This window comes from Tasmannia lanceolata, unplaced genomic scaffold, assembly GCF_043159265.1.
Source record: "Tasmannia lanceolata isolate RefF3 unplaced genomic scaffold, GAP_Taslan_0.1 ptg000020l, whole genome shotgun sequence".
Taxonomy (NCBI): domain Eukaryota; kingdom Viridiplantae; phylum Streptophyta; class Magnoliopsida; order Canellales; family Winteraceae; genus Tasmannia; species Tasmannia lanceolata.
The window spans coordinates 1,433,166-1,446,352 of NW_027518697.1; positions in this window are offsets into that span (position 1 = coordinate 1,433,166).

The following is a 13,187-nucleotide window of genomic DNA, read 5'->3' on the forward strand; positions in this document are numbered from 1 at the left end:
AAACATGTAACGATTCTCAATCCACTAGATATAACTATGGCCACAATCACCTGACGGGCTACTAGGAACACCAGCTTCACATCTCCTACTGACAATGGTTGTCGATCGGCCCCACGTAGTCATGGCTAAGTTTCACAGCCCTTACTAAAATAGGTAACGATGCCATAGGTACCTGGGTAATTCCCACAATTGCGTAACCTCACTCGGGAGGCAAAAGACTGATCTTTCATGACTACGCACCTTTTATCACCCACCAACTGGTTTAGGTCAGGATACCACAACATAGCTATACTAGTCCCCTTGCATATGGCACCAACCGGTCCCATCGGACCCAAAAATATTTCCATGGAATATCTGCAATCATGTTATAAAACATAATCAACTTGAGATTTGCATGCAACGAGAATCCAACAGATCACAAAGACGTAAATCAACTTCCAAATTTTATGCAACAAAACATATGCAAACAACAGCGTACTTGATCCAAGTTTTCATGTGTTTTAACATCCTAAACATGCTTTTCAAATAAACATAGATATATCAATACTGAATCATAGATTTCAGTTCACTAACATAGCTTGTAAACCACAATCTATATGTAGGAAAAACTCATATATAAAAGCACAAGTTACGTACCAACACTTATATATCCTTCATGTGAATCCTCATGTTGAATCACCCAAATCACCTAATCAATCAAGTAATTTTAATTTAGAAAGTTGGTAACACTTTTAAACTATTTGTCAGGTTTACACAATCTCTAAAGAGCCGAAATACAATTCTGCAAACCAAGCCACAGTACTCGGGGGGGGGGGGGGGGGGGGGGGGGGGGGGGGGACCGACCTCTGCTTGGTCGACTATCAAAATCGACCGAGTAGTGCTGGGACAACTATCCAGAACCCTCTCCGGTTCTATGTTTTGCACGAGTTAGTTCTCTTTCTTGCACATTAACCCTTCAAAAATCCTTGTTTTCAACCCTTTAAATTACACAAAACACTCTCTTGATTAACCTTGATCCAAACCATGATTTGGATTTTTAAAACACATAAAGATTATCTAAATCTTCTCTTGGAGACAAATGAGTTTCATACCCCTAATCTTTTACCAAATCAATCCCTACTACTTTTCTTTTCTTTTCTTTAAACCTATTTACCTCTTCGAAATCGACATAAGATCACCAAGATTGGTCTTGGATTTGTGAATTCCAATACTTACACTTCGACCCAACCCAAGAATTCATGAAGAACTCGTGGATTGGGTTTAACAATTCAACATTCTCACAATCGATTCACACCTCCAAAATCAAATCTTGTTTCTCCCATCCACTATCATTAATTGCTGATTTGGGGAGGATCTTTAAGATCAAAAATAAGAAATTAAGTGAACCTTTCAATATAAATTAAGTGACCGTAATTTAGTTTAACTAAAGAACCCTAATTCAATATAAACTAGGAAACATTCCTTTAACTTTGTTTGTAACTAGGAGACCTTCTTTAATTGGGTTGCTATTTAAGTTGGGACAAAAACTCCCCCACCTCTAGACGAATTTCGTTTGGGGTTATTTGAGGAAAGACTACCCTTCACCTATTTTACTACAGTCAAGGGATCGCCTTCCACTGTAACCTAATCGAACATGTTGCTCTCAATCATCCTAATTCCTTGAAGAATCACTCTAATCTCGTCCTCATTGTAATCTGCAAATCCAATGGGGCCAGAGAACTCCTATCTTGTTGTACTATCGTTTCTTCACGGGAGTCCTCCTACTCCAACTATCATGACTTCTTCAAAGGCAAGACATCAATGTTGATCTTCACTTCGTTTGAGGGCAGTGGGCGATGGCAACTCAATGATGTTAGAATGTAACGGTGAGGGTCAACTCAAAGAAGCTGTAGGGTGACAACAATTTCGGGAATCGAGGAGGGGAATAACTATCATCAACAAGAACGCAACGAGCGCAGACATATAGAGAAAATAAGGTAAATTTGATATTTTTAACAATACAATGCCCTAATATCTAAATATTTTTTACATGAGAATTTATATGGTGGCCGACCGTCAGATTTACAACGGCAGGGACCCTGCCCTTTGATTTTCTATCTAGTCAAACCACCTTTTTTTCCTTCTCTTTTAGATCAAAAATTAAATGGGCAATGTTTTGCCACCCTGCCCTTGTAAATTTGACGGTCGGGCGTCATATAAAAACTCTTTTTACATAACCTTTATGCAATCATTTTACCAACTTACTGTAATTACCTAATCAAAAATCTTTATATAAAATGATGTATTGTCTAATGTTTGCTATGAAAAATACATTTTGTCACTCTTAATGATGGTACAACTTGCTGATGAGAATTTACATCTCACACTTAAAGATCCTTCCATCTGGATGGCCACAACAACACCATCCATTGTTGCCTGTTCTACCTTGGCCGTGGTCAGTCATTTATGGACAGTTGCATTGGGTTCTAATAAAAGCGAAGTCACCATGTGGGCTAACCCTAGCCCTTGATCTAAAGTATTTCTTGGACATTTTCCATTTAAAAGTTGGAACTAAATCAATAGCAGGTATTTACCTCGGAGATTAGTGGTGTACATACAGGAGAAGAGACAAGCATTGGATTTACCTGAAACTTACCAGGGGAATACTGGTATATATGTAGTGTTTTTTTGTCAAACTCGGAGAATAGTTGTAGGGGTTCATCACCAAAGAGAAATTATATGATGAACAGGCGTGCAAACCCTTATCCGTGGTATGACGGGAGTACCACCCTTGATATTTGATCCAAAAGCAGCATGCTTTTTTCAGACGCTGATGTTGGATCAAATATCAAGGGTGGGATGATGAATTAGTGTTTTTCGGCCCATTCATCATATAATTTCTCGTCATTACCAATGGAGAGAGAGAGAGAGAGAGAGAGAGAGAGAGCACCATTCCCAAAGATACAAGCAAAATTTAACCTTTTTTATGGATTTTGGCTTGAATTTCATATTTATGGGACAACGGTGACACATCTTAACTAGGAGACATCCCAAGAGTCTCCAAGGATTTCAATGCTATGTTTGCAACCAAATAAGGAATCTTGCTGGCGTGACACTCAAATTGGAAGAAAAATCCCTAAGCCTCTCTGCCTGTTGTACAACCAAACAATGGGGTCCCAGCTGTACACATAATAAAAGAGAGAAAAAAAAGATAACAGATTCCCATTTCTTTATTCTCCTTCTTTTGATTGAGTGGAAACTGGAATTGGAAAGTCCCTTGCATTTGAAAATTTTACCCGACAAATACTTTCATGCCCTTTTATTTTTACTTTTTTTGGTGCAAACAAATTGCCCTTCGTGAATGTGCTTCGACATTAACTTAGAGGTTGGCACTATCCCAATAGTCAAATTAGAAATAAATTGTTGGTAAGTGATATATCTGCCCACCTTTCCTTCCCTGGGACACCCCCTCCAGTGTATTTACAAGGGATGGCTTGGGGAAGAAAAGGGGGCGAATATATCATTTCCCTAATTTGTTAAACAAAGTTTACTTCCTGCTAAGAATCATAAAGCATCCTCGTGTTGCACCCCTCTAATTTTAAAAGAACCAATATAAAAAAAAGGAATCATAAAGCACAAGAATCCAGAATTGCCCTATGAAACTGGAGACGGAGAGAAGTCAAACAATTTTTGCAGTTGGGAAGTTTCTTAGCTTGGGTAGACCCAAAAGGAAATTCTTCTCTTCTGGAAAACCTTAAAATAAAGTCTTTACGGGAAGTTTTTCAAAATTTATTAAAGGTAATGTGCATCTGGTTGTTGGATTCCAAAATTCAATAACTTTCAAACTAAAATTCTACTAAATTAAACCTTTCGTTTATAAAAATCTCTTTTCGAAGACAGGAAAATAACATGTACTATGCCCGAACATGATTTACTTAAGTAGCCCTTTGATTAATATTTCAGGCAGTTTTGCCAAAAAAAAATATGAATCTGAAAATACCAGTGTTAAAAATGCGGATGCAGCGCGGAACGCGACCAAAGAAAATCCTAGTCAACTTGGCACGAGGTGATCGAGTACTCGGTTGAGGCGGCTGAGTAATCGGTTGACACGATCATAATTTGAGAGTCAAAGGAATTTTTATTTACTCCGTAGGGCAAAACGTGAAATGCAGCCATGGTAAATTTACTATTATCATTAAAAGTTTGTTATTGAAAATTTACTATGCACAACCATGATTTACATAAGTTGTTCTTTGGTTAATATTTCAGGGATTTTTGCCACTAATCTAAAAATTTCATCCATAAAACTCACCACCGTCACTCTTTGTTCGTTTTTTTTTTTTCAAGTTACAAATTTCCCGTTGCATTAAGATTTTAATTTCATTTTATTAAAAGTCACACCTTCTCGCTTTCCCTCGCCTTCCCCTTGGCACACTCCTTAAAATAATAGCCTTTTCCTAGCCCCAAAGTGAGTATAGTGGATAGCTCTTGAAAATTGATCCTTTTGCTGAGCTAGAGAAGATAATATAACATAATTCCAATTTGGATTTGGCGTAGCCGGAAGCGCGAAGAACGAGTCGGGGTTTGATTGCCGTCGACCTTCGATCGAATAAACCCTTGAATCCACAAGGGGCTGTTCTTTGAATCCACAAAAGCACTAGATTTTCTTCCAAGAAGAAAACAGTATATTCAATTTCAATAAAAATAGTCAAGCGTGCAACAAGCCTTGCACGTAGCTGTTTTATAGAAAAACTTCTACTCCTAAAAGTTAGCTATCCTAACCCTACTAAAACCCAACTACCTAGGCTTTTAAACTCAACTCCTATTCGTATATGGACTCATATACTCGTCTACAAAGCAAAACGTTAAAAAAAAAAGTAAACTAACCTGTAGTCGTGAAACATGCATATACATAAGGATTTTGTGAAATCCTTATCCTTATCTAATAAGGAAAGCTGTGAGTTTTGGATACGTCATTCCCCTCCACTTGAAGATAACTCGACCTCGAGATCAACTGTGATATTGTCATAGCATCTCCAACCTCAAAGACTTTGACACATCGATGCTTGGCTTCTTCGACATTGTAATTAGAATTGGAGTCGGCAATCTTCTTTTTGACACCCTTATATTTCGGATTCCTCTTGGATTTGTGTGTATGCTCCTTTATCGCCAAACATGATTGCCCCTCCACTTGAAAAGCTTTGGGGTTCTTCTCATTCGCCAAAGGTTGGAGTGCATAACTCTTGTTGTCATGGCGAACAACGAGGACGTTATCTCTTCCCTTATGAATTGAATCCCTATCAAATTGCCAAGGCCTCCCCAACAAAAGATGACATGTATCCATATTGATAACATCACAAAGAATTTCATCTTTAAAAGCGCCAATTTCAAAAGGGATTTGACATTTTTTAGTTACCTTTTTTTCGTTACCCTTTGAAATCCAACCACGCTTGTAGGGAGTAGGGTGTTTCTCTGTCTTTAACTTGAGCTTCCTTACCATGTCCTTTGACACGTAATTCTCCATGCTACCTCCTTCAATGATGACATTGCAATCCCTTTCTTTGACTATACACTTGCATCTGAAGAGATTGTTGCGTTGTGTGAACTCCTCTACCTTTGATGTGCACATAACACGATGTATCACAAGAGATCGTCCAGGACCACAAGTAGTAGGGATAGGATCTTCTTCCGTATTTTGTTCCTCTTCATGCTCTTCTTCATCTTCTTTCTGTTCGTCACCAACGACTAGATTTGTCGTACGCCAGCCACCTTGGGGACACTGATTGGATTTGTGACCCACTTGGTTGCACTTGTAGCATATGATCCGTTGCTCGAACTGTGACTCGTACGGATCCCATCGTGGAACTTGGGTCGCTGACGAAGTATTAGGGACATCACCACGTTCTCTTCCTCGTGTCGAGAATGCTTGAACAAATTTACCCACCCCAACAGGAAGATCCAAAACCACCTTCTCTTTCACCATCGAAATCATCGTCTGCGATGTCTCTACCACGGTCTGACTCACGTAAAAATCTCTCTGAGCGAACGGTTGAACATGGTCTCAACTTGTTCCGCCATCTTTACTGCCTCAGACAACGTCCAAATCAGGTGGAGAGCAATTTGATCATGGATCGCTCGATGAAGGCCTCCTTTGTAACGTGCTACTCGTTGTGCCTCGGTCTCCGAAATATCGTTTCTAGACGATAGCCGGTAGAATTCTTCCGTATAATCTCGAACCGATCTACTACCTTGGCAACAATTCTGGTACTGTTGAAAGAGTACCTAATCATAATCAATGGGAAGAAATCTTTCATGAAGGATTTGGCGGATCCGTGCGCACATCCGGATTGGTCGCTTTCTCATCCTTGTACGAGAGTGTTGAAGTTATTCCCACCATGCCGAAGCACCACCCTTAAGCTTGATGGCCACAGGTTTTGTCCTTTTCTCCTCTGGAACCTCCATGTGGTCGAAAAATCTCTCGACCGCCGCAAGCCAGTCAAGAAAATCTTCGATGTGTAGCTAACCATTAAATTCGGACAAATCCACCATAATACGATATTCGCAATCACGGGCATGGTTTTAAATTTCGACCGAAATCCGACCGACACCGAAACCCATAAAAACCGAAACGGTCATTTATTTCGATTGCCGAAATTTCACCAAAAAAATCTTTTTTTTTAATATTTCACCGAAATTTCGGCCGAAATTACCGAAATTTTGGTTGAAATTTAATATTGAATAAAATATTACTTTCGGGGTTTTGTACCAGATTTCGACCGAAATTTTGTTTCAAACTCCGAAATCGATACCGAAACCGAAATTTTAAACCTTGATCACGAGCCGCGGTTTGCGGAACACGACCATAGGCATATCTTCGGTGGACGATGTCATCGAATTCCTCCTCGCTAGAGCAATCATCGTCGGCATAATACGTAACTCTAGGAACGGGGGGTGGAACTCGTGGTAGAGCTTGAGCTTGCCGTCGTCGATTTGGGGTTGGTCGCGCTCAATAGGATTAAACCATGCCAATTGCTCCACCATTTAATTAACGGTAGCCTGAAGAGTGTTAAACATCTCCACCGTCACGGTTTCTTAATTTTTTCATTCTCCGTGGGAAGCCATGTATCGAACGTAGCAGAGCTCTGATACCACCTGGCGTAGCCGGAAGCGAAAAGAACGAGTCGGGGGTTGATTGCCGTCGACCTCCGATCGAATAAACCCTTGAATCCACAAGGGGCTGTTCTTTGAATCCACAAAAGAACTAGATTTTCTTCCAAGAAGAAAACGGTATATTCAATTTCAATAAAAATAGTCAAGCGTGCAACAAGCCTTGCACGTAGCTGTTTTATAGAAAAACTTCTACTCCTAAAAGTTAGCTATCCTAACCCTACTAAAACCCAACTACCTAGGCTTTTAAACTCAGCTCCTATTCGTATAAGGACTCATATACTCATCTACAAAGCAAAACGTTAGAAAAAAGTAAACTAACTTGTAGTCGTGGAACGTGCATATATATCAAGATTTTGTGAAATCCTTATCCTTATCTAATAAGGAAAGCTGTGGGTTTTGGCTACGTCAGGATTCTTTTGGGAAGCAAAACAAAATAAACATAAGGAGGTCTATAGGGTATATATCTCTGGTTTGATAGTCTTGTTCATGATTAGTGTTCTTTTTCTAGGTTTTCTGTGATGTTTCCAATTTGTGTCTCCTTGGAGTACTTAAAAACTCTTCCAAGCATAAAATATTATCTGAACTCTCATTGGTGAACCCCTCATGCATGTTGGAATTTGGTAAATCAAAATCAATGTATCTTGGTAAATGTAGTGTTCTTGGAGGGGCGAAGCTACATGTTGTTAGAGGTAATTAGATCAAGCAAAGAGTGCTTGAAGCATTACACCCAAGGTATCTAGTTTGGAATACCAAGTTTGTTGCCTCCAGCCCCTATATATAGAGATACACTAGGGTTAATGATTGGTTAATGGACTCTAGTCCATGTAGGCCCACTACACCGGTCCATTATCTTATTGGGCTTATATTAGAACATACATGGGTTATATATTATATGCCCAACAATCTCCTCCTATGTTCTACATATAGCACAATCTAATAGATAGTTAATGTGATGTTCAAACAAAATATTGAATCATCCATAGCACCATATCAAAAAAGATCTATAATCCAACTGAAAACAAGAATACTTTTAAGACTAACCAAGAGTTTTAGAAATAATCTAAACTCAAACAAAAAGGTTTCACATGTAAGTGAACTATTTTTCCAACTGAAAAGAAAATAATTGTCTCCCACATCTCTATAAGGATTCCCTCATCAAGTAAGTCATCCTCATCAAAATCCAGATCGAGGCAAACTCTTCTATTTTCGCCAATTCCTGTAAATTACCAAATATGAATTTCATGTAAAACGAATCCAATCATTTGTGTAAATACGAAAGTATCTAGTTCTACCAAAAGAACTTAGTACAATTTCATAATGGCTGAAAAAACAAATATCAATAAGCATCAATGTCAAGTTTCATTCAAGAACAAGACCTAAATAGTTTCTTTTGCAAAGAACCATTCACCATGGTCAAGTTTCAATACAAGAACAATACCAAAATAGTTTCTTTTACAAAGAACCATTTTATATTTTCATTTGGAATGTTAGAGCCATCATATCCAAATTGAGTTAAGATGTATCATCAAGTTTGGAATGAAACAACCTTTCCCAAGAAGGATATGTCATCAAATGTGGAATGACATAAAGACAATTGTAAACATCATTGAAACATATCAAGTGTTTGTCTTGGCCAAAAGAAAGAGATTCGAAAAATTCAAAATAACATGGATGTAGGTTAAGACATGTCTACACAGTCTTTAACCCCATCTCCCCCACAGTTTTGAATATTCGATATTTGTTCAATCCCTTCGTAAAAACATCGGCCATATTATCATTCGATCTCACATCAACCACAGTGAAAATACCTTGTTCTATAAGATAATTCAGCGTGGCATGTTTCAACCTAACATGTCTCCTCTTACCATTAAAGAGTGAGTTTTTCGCAATCGTAATTGTAGCTTGATTATCACAGAACAAACTTAAAGAGTTAATCTTTAAACGGGTCAATGGAATGTCCATGATCAGATTTCTTATCCACTCTGCTTCATCGCTTGTAGAAGCTAGATCATAAAGTTCTGATTCCATAGATGACAGAGCAATACAAATTTGTCTCTTTGACTTCCATGCAACAGCGGCTCCGCCCAGTGTAAATACATAACCATTGGTAGATTTGATGTCTCCTAATTCTGAGCCCCATGATGCATCAGAATAACCTTCCAGGATAGGAAGATGGCCACTATAACATAGAGCATAACCTTGAGTACCCTTAAGGTATCTCATCAGCCTCATAAGGGCATCCCAGTGCTCATGGCCAGGATTACTAGTGAAATGACTTAGCATGCCAATTGTAAAGGCTATGGCTGGCCTAGTGCAACTCATCGCATACATGAGACTACCAATCAGTTTAGAATAATCCAACTGATTCATGCTGGGTCCATCATTAGGTCTCAGTTTTTTGGTATAATCAAATAGTGTCTCAATCGGTTCACACTCACTGTATCCCCATGTAGAAAGTAGTTTCTCAATGTAATGAACTTGGTTAAGAGTGATCTCTTGCCTTTTAAAACATTACTTTCATACTAAGAATGGTGTCGACCACACCAAGATCATTCATGTCGAATTCTTTAGCCAACATTGATTTCACGTCACTCACTACAGAGAGATTGGAACCAAGAGTCAACATGTCATCTACATACAGGCAAATAATTGCAACCTTATTCGACACAGAACGAAAGTAAAGGCATTTATCTAAGTAACTGGTCTGAAAACCAAAGTTCTTTACTACCTTGTCAAATTTTTGATGCCACATTTTAAGTGCTTGTTTAAGACCATACAAAAATTTGTTTAACTTACAAACTTTGTTCTCTAAACCTTTCATGACAAACCATTCAGGTTGGTTCATGAAGATTTTCTCTGTGAGGTCTCCATTAAGGAAAGCCGTCTTTACATCCATTTGATGCACAACATATTGTTCAACAGATGCCAAAGCAAGAAGAATCCTTATCGTGGACAAATGACAGATCGGTGAGTAGACATCAAAGTAGTCTATCCCACTAACTTGAGTATAGCCCTTAGCTACTAAACGTGCTGTATACCGAGCTATTGATCCGTCAGAATTAAGTTTCTTCTTTAAAATTCATTTACAGCCCACAGTCTTAGCCCATTTTGGCAAATCAACTAGCTGCCAAGTTTGATTTTGTAACAGAGAGCTCATTTCATCATCAATGGCTTCTGCCCACAACAAAGAGTCCCTAGATCTCATCGCTTCCTTATAGGATGATGGATCATTCTCTAAATGGTAGGTCACAAAGTCCTCACCAAAGTTCTTAGGTACTCTATCTCTTATAGAAACTCTTAAAGGTTCTGATTCAGAAATCAGTGTAGGACGAGTGTCAGAAATATTTTGTTCAGACTCTACATGCGATTTTGTAACCATCTTAGTATCGCCAGGTCTGGTCAAACCATGATCTCTAAGAAATTTATTCTCAAATAATACTACATCTCTAGATTCTATAACCATATTGGTAGATAGATCCAAAAATCGATCAGCAGCACTATCTTCTACACCACCTAGATAAACACAAGTGTTGGTTCTAAGTCCTACCTTAGATCTCCTAGGGTCTTATATCCTCACATAAGCATTATTGCCCCAAGTCTTCTTCTTAAAGATAGTCTTTTTTGCCTCCAACTTGAGATTGTCACTTTTAGGTGACTTGGATTTCTTAGAAAATTTCTTGGGATTTGATACCGCATTAGCAGCAAATTGTTGCTGTCTAACTATCTCCAAGTTATTCCTGGCTCGATTCTCATCTTCAATTCGAATGAATCGTTTGAGATCATCCAGTCTCACTTGCACCTTTGTCCTATACACTTCAGTTTGAAAAGAATGCCATTGAGTTTCATCAACTTCTTCAGTCGAGTTAGCAAAGGTACTCAAAACGGTGTCAGAACAATTCATATATTTTAGACCGAATTGAGTCTTTCGCTTCCATGAATTAAACTCAGATCCACCAAAGGATTGAAGTTTGACCATCTCAATTGGAATAGAATTCTTTTCCATTGTATTATGTAGATTAAAGTAAAAATTAGAGAGAGTGCACTTGATTTCTAGCAAATAGCACCAAACGGAGTTCGACGATAAGAACTTTCCACAAGAATTCGTCTCACCAAGATGGATCGGCAAAGCCAAAGTCAATTCGGCTCCAAAAGATGTGGCCCCAATAGAGGGTCGGGCCCAAACAATTTTCGACCTCAATTCTACCAACAGCAGCCGTTGGATCCCTCTCAACAAAAGCCAGATTAGAGAGTAAGAAGGTGTGACTTCTTACTGTAGTGCTCCTCCACCCTTTGAAAAAACGTGAGAGAGAAACCGAATAGCTAATCCTGAACGTGAGATCGATCCAACCCGAATTTTGGAACGCCATTAGAAAACCCAAAAACGAGTGTGAGAGCCCTCTACCAATTAGAAATCCCGACAGATAGAGTTACTAAAATTAGATAGTCATCCCAATCGACCCTTGTTTCTGCAAGATGGATTTCAACCCACCAAGAACAACCCAAAAATTGGTATCTGCAAGATGGGTATCAACCCAAAAAGAAAATTCCAGAGTGAGATAGAGAGTGGGTTTGTCTACTCTGCAGATATGGAGAGGGTGAGAGAGGGGTGCAAGTTGGGTTGCAGAGAGAGGCACATAAAAATAGAAAAGAGGCAAACTTCCTTGATCGTCCCTTCTTGAACTTTTTTTTTTTTTTTTGCTAATTCTGCCGTGAAACAGATCCAAGAGCCCAATTGAAGTTTCGTCTCTTTTCCAACCACAAGCCTCCAAAAAATGTCTGAAACTAAACCCATTTCACATTGCAACTCCTTTCACAATCAAAACAAGAAAAAGTTGAGATAAAAGAGGGCGATGATATAATCTAATTCCCAGAGGAGAGGGCCGACCAAGGTAGAAGAATATAGAGACAGACGTTTCCTTTTTTCTTTTCTTTTCTTTTTTTGATGATAAAGCTGGGGTTGGGCAAGACCCCCACCAGATCTATTAAAAGAAAATGAGAAATAGAGAGAACGGGCCACCAAGGACCTAACTCAGCATGCTGCTGCAAGCCACCAAGGGCTAATGAAAAACAACAATATACAAGCTACAGGAGATCACCAATCCTAAACAGAGAAATACATAAAAGAGGATTGAGTTTTGGGTTTCGATCAAACGTGATAGAAAAAGACGATCCCAAAAAAAAAACGAGAATCAGAAGTAGCAAAATCGTATTTTGGGATTTGCTAATGCTTCAAGATTGTTAGAGGTAATTAGGTCAAGCAAAGAGTGCGTGAAGCATTACACCCAAGGTATCTAGTTTGGAATACCAAGTTTGTTGCCTCCAGCCCCTATATAGAGATACACTAGGGTTAATGACTGGTTAATGGACTCTAGCTCATGTAGACCCACTACACCGGTCGATTATCTTATTGGGCTTATATTAGAACATACATGTGTTATATATTATATACCCAACACATGTAGCATAACTAGGGCAGCTGCCCCTCTTGAGTTGGGCCAAACTCCTTAATAGGTCCAACTCAATTCGGCCCAGCCCCCTTTAAATTTTGAAGCCTGCCCCCCTTATGAATAAATCCTGGCTCCGCCACTGGTTCTTGGGTATTTATGATGTACTTAAAATGGAAAAGTCTTTGTATGTTCTCCAGAGTCTAATGAGAATTTCTATGAAGTTTGTTTTGTTATATATCTAAAAGACTCATGGGGAACTATGACTAAAATATTTAATGTGGTTATTTATTTTAAGAGTTTGTTTACATATTCATTTGTGTAGAGAAAGATGAGGGGTAGAAGAAGGTGTAGCCGTGTAGAGATCTGAGAAATGAAAGAGAAGAACATAAGTTGTAGGGAAAATACTTCGAAAATGAGATTTTACTTGGAAAATAAAGGCAAAAGTGGAAATGACTGACGATTTGGTCAATTCCACAGGTTCTTTTGTGCATTTCGTGGGGATGCGAGTGTATTTTGTTCTTGCATTCCATCAGAGAATAACCAATATTGTGCAATAAGGGATTTTTTACATCTTTTTATTACTCACAAAAG